The 13,216-nt window shown below is 38.1% G+C and overlaps 1 pseudogene; it reads right to left on the bottom strand.

Moving 5' to 3' along the window:
- Window positions 1–11,259: 11,259 nt before the first annotated feature.
- On the bottom strand, window positions 11,260–11,379 carry LOC118612227 (annotated as a pseudogene).
- Between the last annotated feature and the right edge of the window lie 1,837 nt (window positions 11,380–13,216).

Genomic DNA, 13,216 nt, shown 5'->3' with positions numbered 1-13,216 from the left:
TGCCTAATTTATCAATTAAACTTTATTATAGATGTGTGAAGAGGAATTTTACACTCAAATGGCTCGAGATAACAGATGTATTGTCTTTGCTTGTTAAGAACAGATGTATTGCCAATGATATGAGATGTAATCAATAATTGAAACATAACAGTTTGTATCTTCTTTTCCTTTTCTAAGGACTGAGGCAGCACTTCAGCAGGAAATCCAAGACTGCCCTAATTAAAGCAGAAAGGGAAAGAGCTCCATGAAACTCCAGGAGGCAGGGACTATGACCCTTCTCAGCAGGAAACAATACTGAAGAAGAGACCTCCCGTCTCTCAACATCCATACTAATAATAAGGGGGTTCTTGACTCCTAGAAAAGAGTTAGTTAGGGAAATTAGTTAGGGGGTTTCCAGGTCTGCCTGCAAAGACACTGAGGTCATCCTATCCCAGAAGGGGTAAGCCCTAATCCACCAACAATTAAATGAGTCATGAGGGCCTTGGTCCAGAATATGGAGTTGGGGATCCTAGCTTCTCCCTTTGAAAGTCCCCTCCTCATGCTCTTCATAGCTCTCTTATTTGGTCTCTGTATCTTGAACTGTCTCCTCATGCCTAGAGTCCATAAAGTTACAGATGACTGTGCCATCTGGACCACCCTTATACCAGCCCCTAGGCCAGGAAGTTCAGGAGGTTGATGCCCTATAGGAATTTAAAGGGCATCAAAAGGGGAGAATGAAGAGCAATAACAGATGTATTGCCTTTGCTTGTTAAGCCCTGTAAAAGTAAGGTTACCCCTGAGCTCAGGGTCCAGATCTTCAGAGCACTAGCTCTTCTGGGACTGTTGGTGTAATAAAGCTGAGTTCTCCAGTTCTCCGAGTACTGCTTGGTTTCTCGCCAGTCTTGTTTTGCAACATTTCTGCAACATGTGTACATATAAGAAGAAAACAGTATATATATGGTTCGGTACTATCCTCAGTTTCAGGCATCCACTGGGGGTCTTGGATTCTATCCCCCATGGATAAGGGTGTGTGTGGGGGGAGATAATCCCTAAAAGATTCAGTTCCAAGTGGCAGCATTATCTAATATGAAAATAACCCGTAAATTTGATTTCAAGTTCAAAATCTGCCCTTTATTTTATAGCTGTGTGGAGTGTGTTGCTGAGAAGTTCCGGGTCATGCCAGGAAAAAGATCTGTGATTAATTAGCAATATCTGCACAGCCGAGGGAGTGGGGTCCACATATTTGTCACACTCAGGCTAAGGGAAGAGAATACTAGTTATGATATTTTAATCTCAGCTCAGCCCTTAGTTTTCTGGCTGACTATGGGCAAATAAACATTAATAAAAGCAGGTAACACTTTGTACTTTTACGTGCATCTTCCGACTTAATCCATCTGGGAGGTTTGTGAGGTGTAGCATCTGAATCTCATCGGATACATAAGGAAAACTGAGACTTGAAGATTTGAGGTTTGCCCAATGTCTGCTAATGAGCTGGCAGGTGTTTTGAGTTGTTTCTACCAAACTTGACGTCTCTGTCCTTTAAGTTATCTGTATTTCAGTGTCCTTACTTGCAAATGGAACTTAAAATACTTTTCTTGCATATTTCACAGTAAGTTACTATTGAAATATTCTGCAAATTAGAAGTGTCTATGAAATAAACCTAAAATAAATATGATTTCACATATTTATGTAGTTCAATACTTTCTATGCCAGGTACAAGAGACTTGGAGGGAGAGATACTAAAAGCAAAGTGAATGTTTTGATTAGTCTAGCAGTGGTGCTCAAAAGAGGTGATTATGCCTCTAGAGAGACATCTTGAAAAGTCTGGAGACATTTTTGGGTGTCACAACTCAGGTGGGGGTGTTGCTACTGGCACCTAGTGATGCTGTGAGCATTCTATAATGCACAGGATGACTCCCACAATGAAGAATTGTTTGGCCCAAGATGTCAATAGTGCCTAGGCTGAGAAACCTGGATTGAAGTAAATGAGAAAAACACTGTTTCACCAGATTTTTTGATGTCATTAAAGAAAGTCCATGCATTCTCCATGAGCAGAGAAAGAATTCTATGTTCTGCTGCCAGAAAAACCTGGTCTTCTCTGTTCCCTCTCAATAATATCCTCCCGGGGCTCTTTAAGTTTAGACCCTGACTCTGTCGGCACCAGTGTGACTTGTATCTAAGTTTTCTTGTGGGTCAAATAGAAATAATCAGATCTACCTCATAAAGCTACAGTGAGGATTAAATGAGATGCTGATGAAACACTTAAAATAGTCTCTGGCTCACAGTAAGAGCTTAATAGATGCTGAGGATAGCTTTAAAACAATGCTATCCCTATAACACCTCCCTGTGCTCATCATGGTTTCTCTCCACTAATATAAGGATTATTTAAATTCAATTTATTAAAAGCTCAATATTAATTTTAAAACCTAGTGTCATAGAAGCATTTAACAATTAATTACATTCAATAACTATTGATGAATATTCAATTTAACAACATAGATGTTTGAAAATTTCATTTACTTAAAAAGAACTGCTATGTGCAGAGCATATTTTCATGATTATCTACATCCTTAGTTCTCTTTCCTGTAAGAAAAGAACTGATAAATTTGCCATGTGGCATTAATAAGGGAAAGAGAGAAAAAAGGCGTTGTCTTTTATAATCAGGAACAAACCATCCCCTTTGCCTTTGACAATCGCCTCCCATTTCCAAAACGAGGAAGAACTGGAGAAAGCCAAAGTATAATTGCCATTTAATTAAACTATGAAATCCTAAATTCACTGTTCTTCCTCACTCTTTTATTTCTCCTGGTATTTCGCCAACGGCGTGGCTGTGAAGCAAACAGGCTGCTCTCCTGTCATTCAAGAAGTAGGTGACGCTATGGGGTTCTACCTCGATTTAGAATAAGAGCTAATGAAAACATCATTTTTAAAATATGGGCCTGTGGGAATATATATTTATTATTATCTGATTTGAACATTTAATTCTTTTGGTTGTGATATTATTTCATTATACTAGCCACTGACATCTGCCAAAAAATATGTTTTCAGAATATCATTGTTGATTGGGTAATACCGAGAGTGTCCTAAATTATGTTGTGGCATATTGCCTCATCACCGTAATCTTAGATCTTACCCTATCTACACTTGACAAAAGAAAGTTTGCCTCAAATCTATCTGGTAATACAGAATTTTTGGAATAATTATTAGAAAATATTAAGGGATTAAATGGGATGAAGTTAAGGAAGGAGCAAAGCTATGAAATTTGACTTATGAGATAGTCACTACTCGCCCTATTTTACAGATGAGTAAACTGAAGCCTAGAAAGATGAGAAGATTCAGGCAACATCACCCAGTGGCAGAGGCAGACCAGAGACCCATGTCTCCTGACTTCTAAAATAAGGCTTGTTTTCATTCCTTGCCACTACCAGTATTGCGGCGATGGGTCATTTCTGTGCATAAGTTCACAGTGCATATGATTTAGACTTCTATATTTTATTCCCAAAGGCTGAGCAATTTGCTGTCAAAACCATCAATGTGGATGCCTGCCTGTCAAGGAGCCAGGGAACACTGACATTTGGGTGGACGGCAGAAACTGGACGGGAAATTCACCAACTCTGTCGTTTCAGACAAAATGGAATTAGAGGTAGAAAATTAGAAAAGTCTCATAATATTATACTTCTGTGCTTATTTGCACATGTGTCCGTGTGTGCACACACACATGTATGTGTGGGCGTTTACTTGGAATTGCTTCACTGGGCTTTCTCATACCAAATGGACCGGTGGGAATGGTGTTTGTCATATCCTTGTCGACAAATAGAGATTTATGTTCTTCGGTTCTTTCTCAAATTTTGGTGTCGGAATGTCTGTTCTTTGGAATTTTACATGTGAGAAATTTCAGTAAGGGTGGAGAAGGATTACATTTAATCGATTTTCAAAGAGGGAAAATAATCCTCTCTTCTTTTTTTTTCAAGTTTCTTCAAGATTTGCTAAGTTCCTTTTCCTGTAACTTCAGGTGGTGATCAAACTGCTAGATTCCAGTGACAAGGATCAGAAACTGTCACCATCTCCTAGTTGCCCAAACACCTGGCTAATTACATGAAACCTGCTCATACTTAACCATAAGGCCTCAGCAGAAAGCTCTGGGATGAGAAAACTTTCATCTCACATGTGGATGCTTACTTTCCAGGAAGCTCATGGCTCAGGTTCAAATTAGGTAATAGAACCGCCCTGCATCATTGCATCTGCCAAGGAAAGGAGAGAGTCAGCAGCTGGTCTCCTTGCTGAATTTTGTCTGAAGAGAGTGATTCTCAATTATTCAAAACCCTGCTTCCCTACTCATGACAACAGCTGAAATGGAATATTGTAGTAAATAGTAAAAAGTTAATTTGTCTGGACTGTTTAGATGATTGGCCGAATAAATAGTCTACACACAGAAGGCACTGAGAGTAAACACCCCCACCGGTACCCATTCCCGCCTCCATTAAAATTTATTGAATATTATCACTTCCAAGCATTTTACAAATGTTACCTTGTTTAATATAAGAATTGTACAGAATAGATAGTATTATTACCCCCATTTTATACATGAGGACATTAAGACTCAAAGTAGTTATATCATTTGGGTGACATATTACTACTGATGATACGACAGAGCAGGTCTGCCTGATATCTTAACCTGAGATTTTCAAAACATCAGACCAAACGAATTGCTGTGTGTGTATGTGTGTGTGTGTGTGTGTGTGTGTGTGTGTGTATAGTTTTATAATAAACTCTCTCTTGCTCTAAAATGTTATCATTTAATTTACTGACATCCGTATTTTATTAATTTCTCTCTAATTACATAACCTCTCAATGACAACATTCTGTCCAAACTCATCGTAAGTTCATCACCGAGTCTCAGGAGTCTCAGGTACTAGCCTCTGCCTTACTACATGCCACCACACTTTCCATGTTGTTAATACCACCATTGTGACAGATCCCCACTCAGGAATTCCTGACTTACCGCTTTCTTTGATGAACTACCAGGTCTCATTCGCATCCATCTTATTCTACCCTGTTTCCACCATCTGAGTCGAGACCCTCATGATCTCACGCCCAAGCTACACCAGTCCACTACTGGCTGATGCCAATCTCCCTTCCAAGTTACCTGTGTCTATTGACAGGAGACTCCCCCAAACCTAAAACATTAAGTGATTCTTGAAAGTGCTTTGTAAACTAGAAAAGACTAGAAAAGTATTATCTATGCATGTTCTTTTGTGCTATGAGCTTCTCCTGCTTAAATATCTCTAAAGTCTCCCTATCACTATCTTGACTTATTCCCTTTGTTTTTTTTCTTTTTTCAATAGCATTTAGTAGGCTTCCATTAAAATACAAATAGTATTCAGAAGAAACAAAAATAGCCCATAGTTTTACTGCCTAGATAACATCTATTGACTTTGGGTAAATAACTCTATTGACTTTGGGAGGGGAAAAAAAGCAACATGTAATAACAGATAATATTTGAGGAACTTGCAACGTGTCAGCATGTTTTAATTGCTTTACGTGCATTTATTCTCAATTCCTTTAACAAACTTTACAGTTGTGGAAACGGTGACATAGAAAGGTAACTAACTTACTTATTTGCATCCAATTCAAACTCTGCCAGACTAGTATCAGAGGCAGAACTCTTAAACACTGTGCTATACATGCACATAGCTATAAACTCCAAACTGGATGGAAAAAGAATAAGGCAGAAAGGAAACGCATTCTTCCATCCCTAGAGTCCCTCTTCTCAGAGGAAATGGTTATTGATAATTTCTTATATATGCTTCCAGAAAAAAATCATGCCCACTCCAGTTTATAAATAACCTCTTACTTTTACAGAAAATGAATCATAATATCTATCTTTGTGTGCACCTTAACTTTGTTATGTAATAATACATTTTGTAAATATTTTCACGACAGCATTTATTTTAATAGCCAAATAGTACTCCTGTGTGTGTCCATACCAAAATTTATTAAGCCAGCCCTTCAGCAATGGGTATATTAGATTTCCTAAGTTTTGCTGTTATAGCCAAAGTTACAGAGACCATTTATGAATATAAAGATTGTCATACATTTTACTGGCATATTGGTAGGATAAATTTTAAAGCAGTGGAACTATTAGATCAAACATTATTATACATCTTATGTAGATATTGCCAAATTGCCCTCCAGGAAGGTTGTACCTATTTGTAGTCCCCAAAATAATACCAGAAAGTCTGTTTTCCATATTCCCATATATTGTTAGCTTTTGATTTTATCTGATGTTTATTTCCCTTTGGTATGATAGGTTAATATTCTGCTGACTTTAAAAATCTTTCAAAATCTAATGTCATTCAGCCTCTTTCCTTTTTCTCTCTCCACTGGCTCCAATATGACTTCGTTTATTGGATTCTTGGGATGACTTTTGTTGTAGGCTGAATAATAACCCTAAGGATATCTAAATCCTAATTCTTGGAACCTCTGAACGTTACCTTAAATAGCAAAAGGGATTGTGCCCATGTGCTTAAGTTAAGGATCTTCAGATGGAAAGGTGATCTTGGATTATTCTGGTGGGCCCTAAGTAGAACCACAAGTATCCTCATATGAGAAGAAGCAGAGAGAGATCTGACTATAGAGGTAGGATATATGGTGATGGCAAGAAGTTGAAGTGATGTGTCCAGAATGCATGAGGAATGCTGGAAGCTTCTAGAAGCTTGAGAAAGCCAGGAAATGTTGTCCCACCCCCCTACCCTGCAAAGCTTCCATAAGGATCTAGCCCTGACAGCACCTTGGTCTTAGCCTGATTTCAGACTTCTGGTCTCTAGAACTAAAAAAGAATATATTTGCATCGTTTTAAGCCACCAACTTTCTGGTAATTTGTTGCAGCAATCATAAGAATCTAATAAAGCCCTTGTTTCTCTTTGAACCAATCGAAATCTTTGAGAATTTGTGTTACACTTTTCTTAGGATCTTATCTAATACAAGCATACTTAGGATATATTGGGGCTTTAGTTCTAGACCACTCCAATAAAGCAAATACTACAATAAAGCAAGTCACATGAATTTTTTGGCTTCCCCATATGCATAAAAGTTATGTTTACACCATACCGTAGTCTATTAAGTGTACAATAGCATTTCATCTAAAACAATGTTCATAACTTAATTAAAAATATTTTATTGCTAAAAAATGTTAACCATGATCTGAGCTTTCAGAGCATAAGCTTTTTGCTGGTTTGCCCTGGCGACATCAAAGATCTCTGATCACAGGTCACCATAACAAATGATAATGATAATGAAAAAGTTTGAAATGTTGCAAGAATTACCAAAATGTGACACAGAGACAGGAAGTGAGCAAATGCTATTTGGAAAAATGGCAGCAACAGACTTGCTCATCGCCAGGTTGCCACAAACATTCAATTTGTAAAAAAGAAAAATGCAATATATGTGAAGTGTAATAAAGCTAAGGGCAATAAAATGAGGCATGCCTGTAGAGTCACAGAATCCCAGAAAGTGAGACCTCGAAGAGGCTGACTGAAGTTCAGACCCCTTTATTTTACAGATGTGAGCTGGAGCTCACCCTGGGCTGTGTGACTCACCCAGGCCCAGTGCAAATTAGGATTTAGTCTCCTGATCCCATCATGGAGACCTCCTCCCTCTTTTGTGTTCCATAAAATGTCATTCCAATTTGGAAAGATTCTTCTATAGTGCAGGAGCTAGGGTGGTAAAATCCTCCAAAGAAGATAATTTAGAAATTTCACTTTTTATGAGGACAATATTATGAACAGACTGATATCAGACATATATCAGTGAAATGATTATGAATATTTATAGATTTATTAAAATAAAACAAAGACAAAATCTCAACATAAACTACTATTTTCTATGGCACTCACTCTCTCCTGACCTTATTAGATAGATAATGAGCACTTTTAGTCTTTAAAAATTTTCAGAACCATCTTTTCTCTTCTTTCTTCCCCCAAATACTTGTAAATTTATTTTTTATTACAACCAAGTTTTCATAATACAGATGTGTAATCAGAATATTGATTTATTATGATCTTATCTCATAGGCAGGTTTATTTGAGGACTTACTATTTGATGGATTCTAGGCCAGATACTAAAACACATAAAAACACACAAACACTTAATGACGCATAAAAATATCATTACATTGTCTTGATCCTCCTTTTAAGGTTACCTAATGAGATGGTAATAAGAGCGACTATATGAGGTTAGGCCAGTGCAATAAATTCATAGCCTACACAGCCAAAAATAAAATTCACAGCTAACATTTACTGAGACGTTATTCTTTGCTGAACCCTAACAACAGTCCTATGTAATAAGTATTTTCATCGACCTAATTTTTCATATGAGAAAACTGAATGTCAGATGGGTTAGATATCTGATCTGACAACACTCTACGGAGTAGAGCCTAGATTCATGTCACACCCGGGGACATTTGACTTCAGAGCTGACTCCACATCAATTATGCACGCTATTTCTCAACACGAGTTAAGGTCATACTTGTCACAGCACTTGAAGAAGTCAAGTCTGACTTCCCATACACAGTCCTGGACAAACACTGTCAAAGATTTTGTCTTTAACACATCTTTTCCCAACATGCCATGCTGACATTCTCCCTTTTAATTGACACATTTTTTTAAGTGATGTTAAAATCACTGATACTATCATAATCAGTTATAATCGAAAGTTTTGCTGCTTTAAGTAATTTTTTCTATATATGCCTCTTAAACCTCTTTCTCAGTAGGTATATGTCTATTTCATGGTTCAATGCTATTGTGGCAATTTCTTCCTTTTACCCCTTAAAATAGTTACACTGATTATCCTATTCTATTTTACAATGATTATACTATGATAGAATGGCAGATCCATTCTGAGAGTTCTATAAAAATTATATATGCAAATTGTTACTATTCTATAATGCAGCCCGGAATATCCATCTCTATATCTTCTTTGATGAGGTATCTGCCTTCCCAGGTCTTTTGCCCATTTTTAAATTGGATTGTTTGTTTTCTTTTTTCCTTTTTCTCTGCCTTGCAACTCAGTTTTCCCCCTCAGTTTTATTGAAGCCAAACTGACAAAGTCGTGTATATTTCAGGTGTTCAGTAAGATTTGATACACAATACATTGTGATATGATTACCAGGGTCAAGTTAATTAACATTTCCACTACTTCATATAGTTACCTTGTTGTGTGTGTGTGGTGAAAACACTTAAGATCTTCTCTCTTAGCAAACGTTAAGTATACGATACAGTATTATTATCTACAGTTCCCCTTAGCGGTGCATTAGATCCCCAAGAACTTACTCATCTTATAACTGAAAGTTTGTATCCCTTGACTAACATATCTCCATTTCCCCTACACTCCCCGCCCGCCCAGCACCTGGCAGACATCATTCTCACCTTTGTTTCTAAGAGTTTGACTTTTTTTAGGTTCCACATGTAAATGAGATCATACAGTGTTTGTCTTTCTCTGTCTGGCTTATTTCATTTAGCATAATGCCCTCCAGGTTCATCCATGTGTTTCAAACAGCAGAATTTTCTTCTCTCTTTTTTTTTTTATGGTTGAATAAAAGATCCGTGTGTGTGTGTGTGTGTGTGTGTGTGTGTGTACACATTCGTCTGTTAATAGAAAAAGGAGGGAAGTGAAAAAGCCCTGTCTTATAGGCAATAGTTTTTGTTCCAGGCTTTCCAATCTATTCATTTTCTCCTTCTCCTCTCCCGTTCTTTTTTAAAACGAAATCTTTTAAAACAGCTTATTTCTTTAGATGCATACTTTTTTTTTTTTTTGGTCTCCTGGCTGTTCTTACCATTTGCGAGGTTTTTCCTTTTTTTCTTTCTTGGAGAAAGCTCCCAATTGTTTCGAGTGGCCTCTGATGTGAGTGGTGAGCATTGAGATCTGGAAGCCACAGCGTTGAGAATGCAGAAAATAAAAAGTATATATACTTAATACAATTGGCTCTGTCATGCTCTGGCGTTATAGTAAGGAAACTGGCGTACTGTTAGTGGAGATGTTTATAGAGAGTAGACCATACATTGCTCTAAAGAGAACAGAAAACATTTTACTATGACAGCAAAAAAGGAGAAACACAAGAAATCTAAGAAATCCTTGTAGGCTAGCCCACAACTAAGTTTCTCAATTATGTGACATTAGCCAAGAAAATAGATCTGAAATTTCTAGGGTTTCTGATAACATCTTGGTTGTGTTATAAAAGATATTATCTATTTATGCCATTCTCTCTCTCTATGTGTATACACACACATATGTATATATACACACACATATATATGTATATATAACACTCACATATATATGCGTATATACATTTATGTAATATCAAATATTGTACAATAATTGACAATAATATCTTGGTGTATTCCTTGGGTCAAGGTGGCAGGTGGAAAGTCTGGCTGTTGTTGGAGGGTTTGAACCGATAAATTCGTAAAGTATATGTAAGATCAGGGTTGTTGTACGTAACCAAGGGGAAGGAGTGATCATGATCTGAAGCTCCAGGTGGGAGACTGTCACGGAAAGCTGGAAGCGGACAGTGGGAGAAGGCCGTCCTCCACACGCGGGCTTGACTGATATGAGACAGGTGCTTGCTTGGAATATAATCATCTCCATTAATTGTTAGAATGGCTGGGAATCTGCCAGATTTTGCTTTAGGCACGGGAGTATAAGAGTGTGCAATTTGGCACAGAGCAAGGAGTATATCAAAATCAAGAACTTAACACACACAAACTCAAGAAATGTAATTGAATCCCTAATGTTAAAGAAAGAAAAGCAACAGATGTCCCGAGTCCAATTTGTGCCTTAGGAGAGGCAGTCACGAGGATGACTGGCGCAGAGGATTTTAGCGTCTGGATTAAGTCATCCCCAATGGCAAAGTCTGGGGTTGGGGCCATGTGATCTGAGACAATGTCATCTCCAGACAGTGTGACCTCATGGGGCAGGGCAAGTTCTGGGAGGCGGGAATGGGGCATCCTTTTTAAGTGGGTACCCATTTGATATAAGTCTTGCTCTTACGGTTCTATGGTATTACAATGAGGCTGAGGTTGGAGCGCCAGCAAGAACGTGCAGGCAGGCCGTCTAATATGGCCAATTACTACAGGCCCTTTGCCTTAGTTGCTATTTAGCTAGTGAGAGGCAGGGTGTGAGCTATTTGGGTTATAAGGCCAAGCTTAATGGCATGCGGGCCTCCACATTTTCCATGTTTGGTTGAGATAATGGCTTATTTTAAAAATAAAAAAAGCAAAACACCTATAAGCACCTGGTCTTTCTAGGTGGTCTCCCATCCAAGTACTAACTAGGCCCAACCTTGCTTAGCTTCCGAGATCAGATGAGATCAGGGATATTCAGGGTGGCATGGCTGTAGACAGATAATGGCTTATTTGGAGGGTGTAAACCAGTGAGAGCGCCCAGGATAGTAGTAATAAGACCAACAGGTATTTCTTTTTCCTCCAGGTTTAAGAATAGGCAAAATTGGGCTGTCAAATGGAGAAGGAATGATGGATAATTAGCCCTTTATTAATTAGGTCGTATATAATGTTTGATCCTCAAAGGCCCTGTTTTAATTTATTTTGGGCGATATTAACTGGGAGTTGGTGGAGTCCCATTTTACTAAGCCAATTTATAAGTGCCAAAGATTTACTTTAATTCTAATTTATTATTTATTGCATTAGAGCATCTATAGTCATTGTGAAATATTCTAGGGTAACAGGTGCTAGATTGGGAAATGTAGGCAAGGCTACAGTTAAAGTGAGGCATAGTTATTTTTCTATTTCTTAATTTAGTTACTTCTAAAGATTACTGAGGGCGTAATGTTTAAATTTAGCTGGATCCCCAGGTATAACTATGATTTCAACCCAAGTATGGATTAAGTCTATGAATCTTTGTCCATGGCGCATTTTAACAAATGCTAAAGTTAACTCCGAATTTGTCATAGGTTTTCAGCCTACAACAAAAGCCAATCAATTGTATAACAATCTTTTCATTATACAAATTCTTTCAGTGTCTAAATGTATTAAATTTTTAAATATATTTGCTTTATATTAATAATTATATATATATAATTTGTTTTATATATAAATTTTGGTATACAAAGTTTGGATTTTGGAGTCAAATTGTGGAATCTTGTTTTAACTTAGTTATTACATATAAAATTTATTTATTGTGTATTTATATTAAAAATATAAAAAATGTATAATTTATGTATTTGTTTTTTATTTTCTCCACTGTATATCTAATCGAAGGTTGTTTATCTCTCTTCCCTCCTCCCCCAGGTTCCCCTTTTTAAGGCTTTTTAAGCCACCCGAAGAAGCCAGAGTTTTTTAAGTTTCTGTTTCTGGCTGATAGCTCACAGCGCAAGTTTCTGTTTCTGGCTAACAGCTCACAGTATAGCCCTCTAGGCAATTACAGTAAGGAGGAGGGGGAAAGGGCCCAGTGGCCTGCCTTACACACCACCTTTTATGTTCCCAGGCTCTCTAAAACCTCTTCCTCCCTCCCTCCCTCCCTCCCTGTCCGTCCTTCCTCCCTCCCTTCCTTCCTTCCTTCTCCCTTAAAAAAATCTTTTAGAATGGCTTGTCTCAGATGTGTAACCTTTCTTTCTGTCTCTGTCTCTCTCTCCCTACTTCCTTGTTCCCCCTTCCTTCTTCCTTCCTCCCTTCCCTTTCTTTTCCTCCTCCTTTCTTCTTCTTCTCCTGCCTCCCCGCCCCCCCCCCCCACTCCCTCTCTCGCTCTTCTTTCTTTCCTTTGTGTCCCTGGCCATTTTTTTCTTTGTTATATCTCTTTGGATGTTTACCTGATAAACTCCTGGCTATCCTGCATGGCCTCTGAGGTGCACAGTGGCCTCCCTTTCGAGGGTGTCAGGCTCACTAAACCTCAGAGGGCTGGGCTTTACACCGAAGAGAGCAATAGTGGCATCAGCTTTATCTTTCAAACTCTGTTTTGAGTTTGACTCTCTCTGTTCCTAATGAGCAGCAGTACCTAAGAGAATCCGTGAGTGTTGGTTACTCATTTTACAATTTTTTAAAAAAAATTTAATGTATCACTTCTTGGGGCATTTGGGGGGAGCCAGAACTAGCCGTTCCTTTCTCCTCTTCTTTTTTTGTTAAACATTGAGTGACTAGTCTCCAGGGAAAAGACCTCCTATATCCCACTTTCTCGGGGAACAAACCATACCAGTAGCAGGCAGAGAAGTCTGCCGCCTGGACTA

Source organism: Rousettus aegyptiacus, unplaced genomic scaffold (assembly GCF_014176215.1).
Source record: "Rousettus aegyptiacus isolate mRouAeg1 unplaced genomic scaffold, mRouAeg1.p scaffold_m13_p_15, whole genome shotgun sequence".
Classification (NCBI taxonomy): domain Eukaryota; kingdom Metazoa; phylum Chordata; class Mammalia; order Chiroptera; family Pteropodidae; genus Rousettus; species Rousettus aegyptiacus.
Note: the sequence above shows the minus strand (reverse complement) of the source record. Positions and strands in the feature narration are given on the sequence as shown.